The sequence below is a fragment of the Chiroxiphia lanceolata genome, chromosome 2 (assembly GCF_009829145.1).
Source record: "Chiroxiphia lanceolata isolate bChiLan1 chromosome 2, bChiLan1.pri, whole genome shotgun sequence".
Taxonomy (NCBI): Eukaryota; Metazoa; Chordata; class Aves; order Passeriformes; family Pipridae; genus Chiroxiphia; species Chiroxiphia lanceolata.
In genome coordinates, this window is record NC_045638.1 from 29,277,898 (window position 1) to 29,291,004 (window position 13,107).

The 13,107-nt window shown below is 40.1% G+C and overlaps 1 long non-coding RNA gene across 13 annotated transcripts in view; it reads left to right on the top strand.

The window, feature by feature from the left end:
* LOC116782040 overlaps nt 1-13,107 on the top strand; it is a 39,847-nt gene that overhangs the window by 10,986 nt on the left and 15,754 nt on the right. For 12 of the 13 annotated variants that reach the window (XR_004355088.1, XR_004355093.1, XR_004355100.1 and 9 more), the window contains one exon: nt 4,879-4,960. The exons of the other annotated variant lie outside the window; for it this stretch is intronic. This is a non-coding gene — a long non-coding RNA (uncharacterized LOC116782040). The remainder of the gene's footprint in view (nt 1-4,878; nt 4,961-13,107) is intronic. 13 annotated transcript variants of the gene reach the window in all.

Here is a 13,107-nt window from a genome sequence, read left to right on the forward strand (position 1 = left end):
AGTAGTTCACTGGGAGTTTGCATCTGGTGCTTTGCAAAAGTCACTTAAGTTGCAGACTTTACTCTAAATACATTTATATACCCCCATTTCAGCATAAAAATCTCTCTGCATGTATTTGTCCTATAACTAAGTAAGGCTATGAATTATGCCTAAAAAGATGCCACTGATATAAAAAACTTGTAAAATAGTAATGAAATATGGAATTTTATATAATGCCAACAACTGTAGCATGATTCTTGGCATAAGCAGTTTAGTGTAATTTCATTTGTCTGAACCAGAATGATATTACAAAGTGAATTAATAGAACATTAGTACTGAAAAAAAGAAACACTTCTTCCTTTGAAATATGAAGTGCCACTAACTTGAGATGAAACCTGAAAGTCAGTGAATAATATATGGGAAATATTAATATTTTAAATGTATCATATTTAAAATTGCTGTGAACTTAAACAAGGTTTCACATCAAGAAAAAACAAGTAATTCATTTTAGGTTCCAATTTTATATGCAACATTTTACAAATGAAGCACTTCACTAAAGAAGGGAAGTCAGGTATGTAAGCATATTTTGTAATTTTGCACATGAAATACAGTCATTATGGAATATGAATTTAATTTGGAAAATGATAAAAAAGAATATTTATTTTATTTTTTCTACTGTGCTGCAAGGAAAACATTTTTAAGTAGCTGATGAGGAGATGAAATGAACTGATATGGCCCATAATACCCACATGGGCTTTTATACCTTGTGAAACCACATCACAACAGAACGTTTATAAAAAGTATGAAGTCAAGTAGTGCAGTCATATTTTATATTTAGAATGGGAGTTGATATGATTCAGCCTAATGTTGTAAAGAGTGAGCCCTCTGGCACTTGGCATTACATTATTTTAAAATTACTCCTGCAAGGAAAGTTAGTAGAAAGAGGGTAGCAGTGTTGAAGCCTAACACTGAAGCTCAGGAGCAAATTGGGGTGCCACTACCTGTGCTGGCTCTGGTTTAGGTGGGGACAAAGTGTCACCCTTTGTTCTCTCCTTAGTTCAAAGTCTGTTGGCTCCAATGTTTCAATGATCTGCTCCAATGAGCAGGTACAGCTCAGCCTCTGGAAGCCAAACCTGTGCTCCTTAGGATGGGCCAAATCCTCCTTTTCATTTTCATTGAAGCCACTTGGAGTTTTGTCTGATTGGAATGATATGTAGGATATGTATGACTGGGCATTTTGAGAAATTGGGGAAAAAAAAAACTTACCCAAACCCAAACATGTCTTTGCATCAGTGGAAAGTGTTAGATGAGTCTGAAAGGGCAGTTGTGTGTTCTGGAAAAGACTAAGTCTGCCATGACTCTAAGTGCCTATGAACTGTCTTGTGGAAGGACAGCAAAGTCTGGTTAGTCCATAGCCTGGTTCCCACCTACTTAGCTGTTCCCACTAGGAGCTAGTTGCAGGTGCCACAGAAGAAGACAGGTTGGTGGTGGAGAAGAGGGGACACGGTTGTCACTTGCTACACAAGCAGATCTCTTTCTGGACAATTTTGCCCAAAGCCCTGGGAGATATTTGCTATGGTTCTCTCAATTATCTCCCAATAATTTCAGTAGCTTGTATTTTCATTATAAATGCCCAATGTCCTTTGGAAACTCACTACAGAGTTTAAATTCAGAATAACTCTAATGGGAAAAAAAATCATACTTTTCCTTTTTATTCAGTTTTATCACAATCACAGTTTATTTAAATATACATTTCTCTGCTGTGAAATAACCTTTCTTTCCACATTTATACCCATATGCACAATGCTAACTCATAGCAGAAAAACATTTTAGAACACTGTGCCATGCTTATAGGATAATTATTAATCTTGTCAGAATAAAAAGCGTGCTAAAAGTATTCCATACAAAGGTTTGTGCCTTAACATTTTTGAAAAATTTTTTTAAAGTAATCAGAGATGTCATAACAGAGGGAGAAACCATACGATATATAGCACGTAGTAAAAGTATATGACTCCTACAGGACTATTTAGAAATACACAAAGCTTATTTTTTCTCCTTTTGGTTAGTAGACTACTTGAGGAAAAGGTATGTTTTTATTTTTATTCCTGCTTGTGTCTATGAAGACAATGGGAAACTACAATTTCCAGGTTTTAGTAGCTATAAATGGTATAAAAATAAGGAAGAGAGATGTTAATGATACATATCTGGAGGGATAAATACACAATAATCATGTACTCTGATAGCAGAAAGAAAAATTATTTGACTATAAAACCAATGCTAAATACAAGCAGAATAATATTGTTCTAGTGAGAAATATAGCAACTAAAATGATACAACAAAAAGACACTTTTGAAACTCCCCGTATGCTTAGAACTTTTCCAGTTGAATATTCCTTTTTAATGTTTTGTGACCACTGAGATATAGTTAGTGAACAAGCCAGTAAAAACTTTTCTTTGTTTTCCTACCCCATATCTACAAATCCAAAAATGCAACCTGTAGCAATTTCACTTGATATTAGGAAGGTGATTTTCCTGTTTGTTGCTTGGGTTTTGCTTGAAACTTGATTTTGCGTACTCTGACTCGTGCTGAAATTTCTGGGGCATGCAGCAGTGTTTGTAGGGTCATCCCCTTATTTTGTGTGGAAGGGTCAGCTTTTTCATACTGGGGATTCATCCAGGCACAGGAAAGGGACACTGCAGGATAGGGACTATTTTTCAAGGGCATTGGGCATTTACCCTCTCATTTGACTTCAGTGAGAACTCTGAAAACTCAGTATTAAAAGAAAAGTGCCCATTTTTCTTTAGAAAGTGGAATGTGGACACAGAAATCTGATAAATTTCTTTTATCTCTGGTTGAAAAAAATGGTAAAATGCTATAGCTGGAAATGTCTCTTTTTATCTTTGTATAGGTTTCGCGTCAGCCCTTTGAGTATAAAGCACAAACCTACCTTTCCCCATGTGATAACTGTTTATTTTGCCTTTTTGTTCTGAGGTAGAAAAAATGATTAAACCACTAATGCCCCAAAAAACCCAGACAGAAATAATAGAAATTATTCTTCATTACTCAATTAAGAAAATAAGAAATTTGGAATCTGCGTAAGGTGAATTATGATTTTATATGCTGCTGATTTGACTTTTTGAAATTAGTATCTTCATACTGAACTCTTGCATATATTTTTATTACTGTCAGGAAAGAATAAGATGCACATTTCAAAGACCTGTTAGAGGGACAGCTTTTTGAACTGTGACATGCTGAAGCCTAGGAAAAATATAGCAAATGTTTTGAGGAGCAATCAGTATCTGGGGAGAGGAGAGTATCCATAGATGCCTCTCTGACAGTGAACCCCATAGCAGGTCATGTGCACCTGGGGCTACTGATTTCTCTTCAAAAGAGGAGTAGCAGGAGAACCAAAACACAACCGGTTATTGATCGAAGTTCCCTCAGTGCAACACTATCACGTTTTGGGATCAGTTTTGGCTGGATGGTGTAAAGCTGCAAGTGGGAAAGGGGTCCCATCCAACCCGTTTTGCGCCACCAATGTCCACACTCAGGGGATAATTTCTTCGTCTGCAAGTGGTGGTTGAAGCCATGGACCCTTCTCCCAGCAAAACCCAGGACAAGCTGGCCCCATGGCTCCCAGCAGGACTTGTGGTCCCTGGGGTAGGAGGGCTGCGCCACTTTTTTGTGTGGAACCCACAAGGCTCCCCTCTGCATCCTGATGTCAGTTTTCCTCCGGTTTCATCTCTAACCTCTCTGTTAGGTTTTTTTAATTTTAAATCCTGACTTCGTCTAGAAACGATTGGGCTGCGCTCAGCACCGCCTGTCTTGATAGGTTTGAAATTCCTGGGAAACCTCAATACTGGCACTTTCTAAACACAGTGAGAAAAGCACAGTGGAATATTAATGGGAGAAGCACATTTTAAAGAGGCAACACCACTTTGTAATTTTCGTCTGTTAAAATATATCGGTCAGGGGCAGCTTGGGGGAGTTGCAGCAAAGCCACAAGTGTTCTTCACAATTTAGAGCTTCTGTGTTTTAATTACTTCTTTTTTGTTGCCACTGTGAAAGATCCCTGGAGACAATGGGGCTGTGACACTGAGGAACAGGTTATCCTCATTGTGCAGGGAGCACCATAAAAAACACAAAACGGAGACACAGAATAAAATACATCTCCCTCTGTCCCTTCCCATTTTCCCTATTTTCTGCTGTTACAGTAGTTATGTTACGTCAGCAGTGGGTAAAAAGGAAAAAACCAAAGAGATGGAAATGTGTGTCTAAACTGACAGAACCTTTATAAATTTTAAGAATTATCTCAAGGAAAATAATAATAATAATAATAATCAAATAACAACAGTAATAATAATAATAGACGTTCTACACTGTTATGGATTTTATTTATTTAGGTACAAATTTATGGAGCTGGCCACACACTAAAAATTGAAGAGTTTGGTACTGCAGTTGCTTTGGTGTATTTTTCAGCATTGTAATGGGCTACAGGGAGACAAAGGAGAATATGAATATATGGCAGTTGGTCTTTAGATTTGGGTGACATTTTTGCTTGTTTTAACTGTCTTTTTAAAAAACTTATTTTTTTTCTATCATGCTACTGAATTGCAGCAGATATTGATATAGAAAAGCTGGAATTATTTAATAACCAAAATTAGAAGTGATTTTTGTAGTGTATTTCTCATTTACAGCCTCTTGACTGAAAAGGAATCCTGAGGTCCAGGCTAAAATCACGCGTGGTGAGAAAGAGTGAGATGATAGATGGACACATTTCTCACCTTCAAAACAGGTTTCTTTAGAAAGCAGTAGAAAGCAAACCCTTTCATAGAGCATTAAATAGCAAACTCAAACATGACACTACTGTCACACCTTTCATGGTACTTTTTTTTTCAGGAGTCTGCCCCTGATTTTAGTCCAAAGGAGCTGCTCTTTGAAATGGCGTGTCCAGCTTTGGCGTTTGCCTGCTGAGGAAGAGGTATGCCCTTTGTCCCTCACCTGCACATGGCTTGGATGCTTTTACTTTCCTGAAGCGAGCACTTCCCAGTGGGCTGCATTCAGAAAGTGCTTTTCATAGCAGTAATACAGAACCAAGTTACAAAAGAATATTAATCCAATACATTCCAAAATTCAAATATGTGTGATTAATAAGCATTATTATCTATAAATAAGGCTCTAATGATACTTTGGCAGTGTTGTAAACACAAGAATCAGAAGCAATTATTGTCATTATTGTTCTGCAAGTACTTTCCATGAATACCAAATGGATATTACTGTCCAGCTCCTCGGCACATAGAAATCCTGTAAAGAAACAGTTGTCAGTCAGTAAGGCCTGGCTGGCTGCTGTTAACTACATTTTTCTAAAGTGCAGTGTACCTAAAGACAAAGCCCCTGAGTTATTGAGAGTAAGATGGTTGATTAAAAAAATTATTCTTTGTGTTTTGCAACCCCCCAAAAGATGTTAAATAAAGCCTATGACAAAGTTTTCACATCTTGTGAGAAGAACAGTTTGTGCGATGGCTGTGATTAAAAAGGGAAATGGATTCTCTGACAAAAAAACTGCCTTTCTTTATGTGAAACCCACAAAGGTGAGAAGGTCCCAGCTAAAAGGTGGTGTGTAAATAATGACACTCCCCAACTGTAAGAGGTAGCCCACTGCTAGTTTTCAAGGACATGGGATCAAAGGGGCATTCAAGTCTCATCACATTTACCTCTCCCCAGTTTGTACAGGTTCCATAGACTGGAGTCACACTGTCGGCCAGGTCCTGCTCTCTGTGACACCCCCACTTGCCTGCCTTTGGCAGTCTCACCTTCCTCACCAAACCTTGCTGCTTTAGACGGCGCCAGCCAACAGCAGCATTTTGTGGTGGGTGTCATGTTGTTCTTCAGATGCCAGGGTGTCATCGCGAGCGGGAACAGTGTGGGTCTGACTCTCTGAATATGCAGAAAGAAAAAGTAAAAAAAAAACCACCAAACCCCAAACAGTAAGCTTTACTTTCCAAATGTGTTCAATTCTTCTTTCCTCTCCTCGATATTTGGGGCGTGCAGCACCCTATACCATGTGGTTTAACATTTTGTTCTCTATTTGTAGGTCAACATTTCCATGATTAAACTTCATCCTTTATTCAGCCTGTTCTGGCTAGGCTTTGCAGCACATGTGATATAAGCTGTTTTCACAGCTAGTAGGCCAAATCTTACTCTGAATAAGGGAGCCAAACATATGTGACTGAGTCAGACACTTAAAGCAACTCCCTGGTAAATGGGAGATAACTCCAGGTGCAGTGATGAACACTGAGAACCAAAAAAGTGGGAAGGGTGGCCAGCATTCCTCTGTACAGGAAAAGAGACATTCTATGCACACAGGCAGTGAAATCATAACCCTGCCCAAATTTTGTTCTCCCACATTTGCCTAAGGATACAGAGCCCTCTTCACTGGAGTTACTGGAATCTTTCCATTTGGGGTCAGGACAGCCTGGAGTAGGCTCAGCTGCAGCCAGGTATGGGACAGGTTGTGCAGGAGGGGGACATGGTGAGAGGAAGTGAGGCCCTTTCTGAAGAGCCCACCTTGCATTTGCAGCATGCACAAGGAAGTTGCTGGGGGAACATGAAAGACTTTGCATATGGCGTTGCGTTTCTTTCAGTTGTCCTCTTTTCATCACCTTTACCTGTCTCATTTACTGACCGAGGTTGGTGGCTCTTCTTTTGCCTGGGGGCAGGTATCAGTTGCTTTAAGTCCGTGGGGTTGGGCTGGGTGACTTCTCTGCATAAATTCCTGGAAATGCTGGCCATCCAGAGTGAAAGTTACCCAACCCAATAATCCTAGGTGTAGAGGATTTGTGTTTGAAGGACTCTCTTTCTGGCTGTGTGGCCAGCAGTCCTCCTCCTGTCCTTCGTTACCATTGTCTGGTAACTGTTAGGTGCTGAGAAGCCTACAAGACTTGTCAGGCACAAACAGAAGGGCCAAGGTAGTAGATGGGTGTCATAAATAATCCAGACCTCCTGTGTGGTTGCTGTGTGACATTCCTACCTTCACCAGGGCTGGACTGGTCTGGGATGTCAGATTGCTACACAGCAAGTACCAGAGTTGACCAGAATGAGTAGCAAAGGAGAACTCCTGCAGTAGGTCCAGAGAGGACATGTTTTTCTCGAACGGACATGGCTGTACCTATAATATTGCAGAGAGAGGACTGTGCTTTATGTCTCTAATTTGGTGTTGAACTGTAGCATCACAGAGGGGAGTTGGCAATGAACTGTTTCCCACAGGAACAAGCCTTCCAGAGTTCCATTTGGGCTGCCTCCCTCAGCTAAACAAAATACAGGCAACTTACATAGCGGGACTTTCAGTGACTTTTGCTTTTGTCTTTTTTTTTTTTTTCATGGTACCTCTTTAGCTTTTGTTCATCTGCTTTGTTTTTTTCAATAGCTTTTTTTCATTTAAGAAAAAAATGTACCCATCCAAAACTAAATCAAATCTGTTTTCTCGATCTTCGTTGGATAAACTCAAATAATGATTATTGTGGCTGTGTGAGTACTGTGCTATCCACAGTTTAGAAAGTCCTGTCCTGATAACACACACAGGATGAAATGTATGCACTAGTCTGGGGCTTTGAGGGCTGGCCTCATGGTTGGGCAAATCCCTCGGCATGCATGTGGGCATCTGATCAGCTTCTCTGCTATTGCATTGGAAAGAAAAGCCAACTACAAGAAGTTACTGAGGACTAAATAGAGGGCAGGTGCCTTCAATGCTTGTCATGAGGTTAGGGGATGCTGCTCTGAAAGAGGCACAGAAGTAGATGATTTGGTCTGATGTGCCTGGTGACATGAAACGGTGCAAGGCAGGGGGAGGATGAATTGCACACTCCTGGAAAGCAATAGGGAGAGTAGCATGATTTTGCCCTCACTGGAATGAAAGTTAATCCAGAATACACTGGAATAAATCCCTACTTGCATCAAAGATACATTGGTGTCAAATTAGTGGAAAGGAGAGGGGAATTGAGGCCAACTAAGATCTGCCGATAGGGTCAAGTGGCCTCTCTGTCCTTGGGTCTACCTTTTGGAAACACAAACTGCACCTCAGTTTCACTTTTAAAAATGATCTAAATCCTGATGTGTACAAAAAGCAAGAGGAGTGGAAGAAGATGGGAAAGTTCTGTGATGACAGTGCGAGAGAATCACAGCATGGTACAGTGATGTGAAGTTGAGGAAAAGAAAATTAAGATTTTTCTATCTGTTTTTTTAGACAAATGAGGTTAAGTTACCGTTTTCTTATGCTTAAATAATAATCTCCCTCTTCCATATTATGAAAGATCTTGGGACCATACGGGAATGAATTAAGACTGCGGTACCAGACATAATTTCAAGTTAATAAAGAGATGGTGTGTTTTGTATTATCTTTTCTCTTGTTTCTGATTGTCTTTTTTGGGGGGTTGACATTACTGTAAGTAAATACATTTGCCTTTTGTTTCACTTTCCTCTGGTGACCTATTTCATTTAATTAGAAGGAAATGTATAATAGGAAATGAGTATCATCACACTGGGCTCCATCCAAAGCCTGTGAAATCATCAGGAACCTTTCCCGGGCTCTTCACTAGCACCAGGTCTGGCCTAGCAGAAAAAAGGGGCTATTTCCACCTTATCTGGAAGAATGTGTGCTGCCAGCATAAAAATATTATAGTCCTCATTTTAAGGTCTGGCCCAGATACTAAGGAATGATTTTGCTACTGCATATGTCTCTCTGTGCCACATGTTTCACAGCTGCGGCTGCACGTTAAAGGATAAAGGTTCCTAAAACTTTAACTCTGAATATACATATAAAAAGAAGATACAAATTAAGGAAAAGATAAAAGATATTGATGGAAGTAGAGGAGATGCTCTTTAACATGCATATTATTGACTCAATAGATTGTTACGGCTTCAGAGCTATTAGGGTCTGCTGTGTCAATGTGTACTTAGGGACTGTTTAATATGCAGATGGTTGACATGACAGACTGGAGCCATTACAGTCTATCATGTCAGGGGGGATGCATGAATACGCACTTTGCCAACGCTGTAAAAAGTCCCTTTAAAATGCAGAAGCAGTTTTTAAAAATAATTTAATAGATTCAGAGTTTGGATTTATCAGCAACAAAAGTTATTTCCAAATTAAGTCATTCTCCATGTGGAATGTGCAGTCAGGAGTACAGGGTGTAATCTCAGATACGCAGCTCCTATCAAATCTTGTAAAATTAGCTATTGCACTTGTGCATGTGTAGAAGAGATCAGAATCTATCTGTCGGCATGCGTCTTTTTGAAGAATGTAGTTTTGTCTTTTTGAGGGGTAAGGGAGAATGTCGTCTCTTTTTTCATTCAAATAATCTTCAGTAGCAATTAAATAGCTTATGCTACCTAAGAGATCAGTTATTACAAGATAAGCAGCATGACAGTTTGGAAAACCGAATAAGTCTTTGATTATTTACTAAGTTTTGATATCTGCTATTTGCCTCGAAATGCTAAAAAGTGAAGTATAAGATACAAACATGAAAGACTCATTTGATCATCATAAGGAAAGGAATCAGTAGTTTTGCTTTTCTTTTCCTCAACAACTTATTTTTTATTAAAATAGCAAAGCCAAGTGTTGTGTTTAATAAGATATATTTTTTCATTTGAATATCAAATGGAAAAATACAATTAAAATATTTCTACTTTTACATTAATTGTAGGCTATATTTCAGCAACGCATATATCTAAGAAACTCAGCATACACATTTGGTATATATTAGATGCTTCTAACAGATGCCCAGACCTCTTCCCCTGATTTTTAATGTTCTTTTTTATGGCAGTGATCCAGGGACATTTTAATTTGCAAGCCTGTGAATTTGGAAATAATACTTGTAGTGGGGCATTATGTCTAGTCCATTCCCTCTAAGTTTATTGTCCTGTGTCACCTAGCTCTGATTTTAGCTGATTTGCTGGACTGAGTCGCACTGTGCAATTCCAGCACAAAATTCACTGAGCAAAAGCACTCTGCCTTGCAAATAATAGTAACTGTGCAGTATTATAAAGGCCTTTCCTCTTATCTGTGGGACAGCTGGGGGACAAATCTTTCAAAGAAGTGCATTTTCAGGTAAATGTGATGGCTGATTTTTGACAGCTCATTTTACTGCCTGGTGCTAACAGGGAGACCACTGGGGTAATCAGGATGTGGTGGTGATGGATAGGGCAAGTACCAGGAGGTAGAAATGGACATTTCCCATAAGCTGTTACACACAGGTGCTTCTGGGTCTTCTGTGAGATTTCTACAATGACACAGGAAAGCCAGGAAAAGCTTAGGGAAAAAGAGGGGTCTGGGAAAACCCAGGATATGGCTTCTTCTTACAGCTGAATGAATTCACCCTATGCCCCAGGAGAAGTCCCTAGCAGGAGATGCCTCTCCTTGTGCTGAGTTACCTCAGCAAGAAGGAAGGACCAAGCAACAGGAGCCTGAGCCGCTGGAAAGTGTATCATAGCCTCAAACTGCATCAGTGCCAATGGGAAAGGTGCACCTTGCTCCTTCCCCAGCTCTTGGAAGGCGGGTACATCCCTGTGGTTGCTCTTGGCAGCTGGCAGTGACCACAGCTGCAGGAGTGGTGGTCCCCACAGACCTTCTTGCTCCATCTCTGACCATCATGGTGGTTGGGACAGGGGCAGTGTGGCTCTCCAGGACTCTCTGCCCTTTTCCCCCAGAGCAGCCCTGGAAGCTCCATATCCCTTTCTGTGTACCCACGTGCAGGGAAACATCATCAGCTGAAAGAGGCATGTATGAGGGTGCAATGTGGAGTGCTGCATTACCTGGTGCTAATCAATAAAGCAAAAATGTAGCTTTTTGACAGCGCTTGTAATTTTGACTATTGCAATGGTGTGCCATTTCTTTGAATGCACTATGCTTCTGTGCCCCATTAAAGCATGGTTGGCATCGCTTTCAACTATTCACAAATGCTGAGATGTTGAAAAATGTAACATTTACAAAAGATACATCTGGTGTATATTTACAAGGCTCAGGAATCATTTAAATAGTGCCTGTGCCATCACCATATTAGGAGAAAAGTTAGTCCCAACCGCATATGTGAAATGAGTAGTCGAACGTGTGCTGGTTGAAAGTCCACTGCTATGATAGAGGATTTTGGGGGATTAAATGTGAACATATCAACCTAGGATAGATGCATGTGACATATATGATAACTGCCTATAGACACCTGTTTCAAATGGCATGGTCACAAGAGGGTTATGGATTTTGAGGAATAAATGCTTAAATATTTTTTTATTAAAGAAGAATCTTTGGCTTCTCACTGTGAGATGTCATCATACCTTTTCCTGTTCTTCAATGAAAATTGTAAGACCTACATAGCTAAGAATCAGGAAAAAAGCTATTGAGCAGCTTCCTTTATATCACATAACATGTCAAGGACAAAAAGGTGTTTGTCTTCTCCTGCCAGTGCAATACCACTTAAGTTACATTTGAAAACTATTTTTTAATTAATGCAACGGGTCATGTTTTCACCACACTAAGGCAGGAAATTCAAGGTAAACTAGATACTCCTCTTCTCAGTCAAACACAAATGAATTAAGCATCTAGCATCAGACTTAATTTCGATTTCTAGGTCTGTAATTGAATCTAGCTCAATGTGAACTTTTTTTTTCTGCACCATCACATTGATATCTGGATGTTAGTGACATTATTTAAAGCAACAAATCAACCTATAGGACTGTGTTCAACTATATGTCATATGACAGTAAATGGAATAAAAAAAATGTTTCTTTTCTCTAGGGGCAGATTTGTTAAAGAGTTTTCATCTTTTGTCAAGATATTTAATCTCGGAATGTTTTAAAAAAAATGCAGTTTGTACAAGTGCAGATTTCTGCATGCACAGTTTGCCTGATTGCTAATTTGGCTGAACACACTTAGGCTTAACGCAGGCAAATGAGAGAGGAAAGATAATTTTTGTATATATCCTTCTGAGTCAAGTGTGAGTCCCTGGACTATATAAGGGAAGCAGGCATCCACTTTTAGGGCTGAAGGCTGTCACTCTGGATCACCCTGTACATCAGTCTCAGTTCATGCATGTCAATGAGAACAAATCCTAACAATGAGCTGTTGAGTGATGCCAGCAGAAATGCATGTTTCTGAAAGCTTCAGGGTTTTGGAGAAAGCAGCTGAAGGCGACTTTGCGGCACTCACCAGTGCTGCCTAACTGAAGGAGGGTGAGATTTTGGCACAAACCTCCCATGTAATGGACAATTTTGAACACACCTTTGTTTTTCAGCAATCTGAGTAAAGCTGGTACGGGACTATAGAATTAAGCCAAAATGCCCAACCATGTTATTTCCTCAGAGGGGTTCACTACAGAACAACCTAACCTAAATTATTAGCGCTACTAATAATTATTATTATTCATTGCTTTTGGTAAGCCTGTCGCTCCATCACAGTAGCAATCATATGCTGGGATGTGTACTGCTTAGGAACATCAGAGTCCTTTGGAAGTGGATGATTGTTTAATTGATAGATTGTAAAGATGGGCTGACCTATTGCTTTTTCATGTTTTGCTTTGTTTCTGTTGCCTGGACTCTCGCAGCTCCTTAGTATCTTTCCTGATCCATCATGTCAGGCTGGCAGCTGTGCCTCTGCACATTGCCTGACTGCCCACCACGAGCCAGATTTCACTCTCAGATACTTGGTGTACCCTCCTCCCTCACTGTCCTCTCACTGGAGAGCTGATTTTGCCTGCACCTCTATTAAGCGGCTTGATTTTAATGGGAACAACGGCTTTCTCCCATGGGTCCTTCTCAATCCAGGGCACTAGGCATGCAAGGACACAGGAGAGCACATTCCCAGATGTCCCTAGGTGTGTGCTATGTATCCAAGATCAGGCTCTTGCCTGACGTCTGTGGACTGAGCCCCCCACTCACCCAACTGAATGGTCCTACTCAATACCGTGGCCATTTTAATTTGGAGTTACACTCTGTGTAACTTCTGCCCTCACTGTGGGCTCTCTGCTTTTCTCTGTGCCATGCAGGCCCTCAAAGGATGGCGTCTTAACAGAATAAATTCCATTTTACATTGGTCCACCTTGAAAATTTTCCTCAGAGGTTTCCACCTCCTCCCTAACACTA